The sequence below is a fragment of the Triticum aestivum genome, chromosome 5A (assembly GCF_018294505.1).
Source record: "Triticum aestivum cultivar Chinese Spring chromosome 5A, IWGSC CS RefSeq v2.1, whole genome shotgun sequence".
In the NCBI taxonomy this organism is placed as follows: Eukaryota; Viridiplantae; Streptophyta; class Magnoliopsida; order Poales; family Poaceae; genus Triticum; species Triticum aestivum.
Genome location: NC_057806.1, coordinates 61001099 through 61005181, shown reverse-complemented (window position 1 = coordinate 61005181; position 4083 = coordinate 61001099).

The following is a 4083-nucleotide window of genomic DNA, read 5'->3' as shown; positions in this document are numbered from 1 at the left end:
CAATTTTATTTGAGGTAGAGGCATAAGCTAACATACTTTCTCTTCTTGGATCATATGCACTTATGATTGGAACTCTAGCAAGCATCCGCAAATACTAAAGATCATTAAGGTAAAACCCAAGCATAGCATTATAAGGCATCAAGTCCTCTTTATTCCCATACGCAAACAACCTACTTACTCGGGTCTGTGTTTCTATCACTCACGCCACCCACCATAAGCAAATCATGAACATATTGCAGACCCTACAACAGGGATCCCTCACGCTTGTGCGACACGGAGAGCACCATAGGACATCACCAATAATAAAACATGCAACTCAAACCAATCATGATCATCAATTAACCCATAGGACAAAACGGATCTACTCAAACATCATAGGAGAGCCATACATCATTGGGAAACAATATATAGCGTTGAGCACCATGTTTAAGTAGAGATTATAGCGGGTAAAAGAGGGGTTACACCGCTGCATAGAGGGGGGAAGAGTTGGTGATGATGGTGGTGAAGTTGTTGGTGTATATTGCGGTGATGATGATGGCCCCGGCGGTGTTCCGGCGCCACCGGAAGAGAGGGGTGATGTCTACTACACAACCTTCTTCTTGTAGATGTTGTTGGGCCTCCAAGTGAAGAGGTTTGTAGGACAGTAGCAAATATCCCTCAAGTGGGTGACCTAAGGTTTATCAATCCGTAGGAGGCGTAGGATGAAGATGGTCTCTCTCAAGCAACCCTGCAACCAAATAACAAAGAGTCTCTTGTGTCCCCAACACACCCAATACAATGGTAAATTGTATAGGTGCACTAGTTCGGCAAAGAGATGGTGATACAAGTGGTATATGGATGGTAGATAAAGGTTTTTGTAATCTGAAAATATAAAAATAGTTAGGTAACTATTAATAAAAGTGAGCATAAATGGTATTGCAGTGCGTTGAAACAAGGCCTGGGGTTCATACATTCACTAGTGCAAGTTCTCTCAAAAATAATAACATAATTGGATCATATAACTATCCCTCAACATGCAACAAAGAGTCACTCCAAAGTCACTAATAGCGGAGAACAGACGAAGAGATTATGGTAGGGTACGGAACCACCTCAAAGTTATTCTTTCCAATCAATCCATTGGGCTATTCCTATAAGTGTCACAAACAGCCCTAGAGTTCATACTAGAATAAGACCTTAAGACACAAATCAACCAAAACCCTAATGTCACCTAGATACTCCAATGTCACCTCAAGTATCCGTGGGTATGATTATACGATATGCGTCACACAATCTCAGATTCATGTGTTCAACCAACAAATAGGACCTCAGAGAGTGCCCCAAAGTTTCTACCGGAGAGTCAAGACGAAAACGTGTGCCAACCCCTATGCATAGCTTCATGGGCGGAACCCGCCAGTTGATCACCAAAACATACATCAAGTTGATCAATAGAATACCCCATTGTCACCACGGGTATCCTATGCAAGACATACATCAAGTGTTCTCAAATCCTTAAAGACTCAATCTGATAAGATAACTTCAAAGCGAAAATTCAATTCATTACAAGAGAGTAGAGGGGGAGAAACATCATAAGATCCAACTATAATAACAAAGCTCGCGATACATCAAGATCGTACCACCTCAAGAACACGAGAGAGAGAGAGAGAGATCAAACACATAGCTACTGGTACATACCCTCAGCCCCGAGGGAGAACTACTCCCTCCTCGTCATGGAGAGCGCCGGGATGATGAAGATGGCCATCGGAAAAGGATTCCCCCCTCCAGCAAGGTGCCGGAACGGGTCTAGATTGGTTTTCGGTGGCTACAGAGGCTTCTCGCGGCGGAACTCCCGATCTATTATGCTCCCCAATCGTTTTAGGGTATATGGATATATATAGGCGGAAGAAATACATCAGGGGAGCCACGAGGGGCCCACGAGGGTGGAGGGCGCGCCCAGGGGGTGGGCGCACCCCACTACTGATGAAGCTATGTACCTAGGGTATGGTCATGGATCTGTCCAAGATACCCTTCCCAAGGACATCTCTAAAAGAACCAGAAGCATTCGAAGAAAAATCATCATCCACTCGACCATGCAGCTATGTTCCACTCGACAGTCTTGAAGATACTCGATCGTATGGACAATCACTCGACTACCAGAAGATCTAGAGCCACTCCACTCTGCAACGGTCGGGAATTAAGTCATAGCTTTAATGGTCATTATGTATCTTCATTGCAGGCGTTACCAGTAACGTCCCCATCTTTATGTACCTTAAACCCTTTGTAACTGAGGGCGGGAGGGGTATGGCAAACTCTATATAAGCCACCCCCTCCTCAGGGACAAGGGTTCGCACCCCCTGTAACTCACACACATATAATCCAGTTGACCGCCTCCGGGCTCCGAGACATAGGGCTGTTACTTCCTCCGAGAAGGGCCTGAACTCGTAAACCTCGCGTGTACAACTCCTCCATAGCTAGGATCTTGCCTCTACATCCCTACCCCCCTATTCTACTGTCAGACTTAGAACCACGACAGTTGGCGCCCATCGTGGGGCAGGTGTCTTAGCGACTTGTTGGAGAAGTTGTGATTTTTCGGATCCTCATCAACATGGTTTCAGGCGGAGGTTTGGCCAAGGGCCACGAGATCCATCTCGGTGCGCTCGTATTCATCGCCGACGACTCCGCTTGGCTCCAGGAAGCTCCACTCGACGTTGAGGTGCTCCCCGTCCGCGGGGCAACGCACTTTCACGCGTGCGTTCGTGGTGTCCTCCTACGGCAGCCATCGACTCAGTATCGGTCGGCTCCCGTGTCGACCTCCCTCCCTGCAGCCCGCTGGGGCAAACATTCTGGTCGGTCGAGGCTTCAGCGGTGGGTGAGACACGCGGTGGCTCGCCAATCGGCCACCCCCCAGGTCGCGGCAATCGAGCCCGACGAAACTCTCTATGGCCTATTCGACCTATCAACTGGCTCCGTAGAGACCGCATCCGAGTGCAACAGCAGCGACCCCGCAGCGGAAGTTTTGATGGTCAATGGACCATGAAGTCTTCCTGCCTTCACCCGTGAGGACGGAGGCGTTGGTGGCGGCGATCCGCCGCGTGTCCAGGAAGAGTACCGACCCGAACCCCTCTCTTCACAGAGGAGGGAGGAACTTCACCGCCGGAACATGGATGCACTTCACACTCCTATCGTTGGAGAAACCCCTGAGGCCTAGGCCTTGGAGGAGGCGCGCCTGGCCAACTTGGCTGAGCGCACTCGACTGGAGAACCTCCAGCGTGCACTCGACGAGCATGCTCGGCAGCATTCTCCCGAATCCAGTCGATGTCAACTTTTTCCACCTCCGACTCGGGTATACCGAACTCCAATCCATAATCTCGCAGCTGCGGCCCGAATAGCGGAGTCAATTCAACCTTCCCAGTCAGAAGCTGGTCGAGGTTTGGTGTAGATCTGGGCATTGCTCCGAGCCGCGGGAGAGCAGAATACAGTAGTATCTCAGTCGCGGAATATGATTCACAGCAGATCCGTGGTTTGTAGACACAGTCCAGTTGGCTCACAGCCCAAGATCGCCCCCAAGGCGTGAGGGACGTGGAGACCGACGAGATCAGTACAGAAACCGTGAGCAGTATGATCACCGACTCGATCACGATGATCGTCGTCGAGCGCCCACGCCTCCCCCAAGGAGTGGATCATACATGCCTCAGCAGCAGGATGACAGACGCCCTCATAGTGGTGGGCGAAGGATTCCACTCGACCCCAGGGAACCGGGCTTTGATGCGAGATCTATTCTCGTTCAGGGTCTGGTCGACAGAAATAGATCTCACAGAGAAGGCCCCGACAGAGATTTTCCAACTAGCAGCAGAGTGCATGTCTCAGGCCCAGAGTGCTTCAGCAGAGCCATCAGGGTTGTGGTGATTCCTCCCAACTTCAGGTTGGCGACTGGAGTCAATAAGTTCACTGGTGAGTCCAAGCCTGACACTTGGCTTGATGATTACCGAGTGGTTGTACAGATCGGTGGCGGCAACAATGAAGTGGCCATGAAGCACCTTCCTTTGATGCTAAAGGGCTCGGCCAGGGCGTGGCTGAATCAGTTAGCTCCTGGTAGTATTTATACTT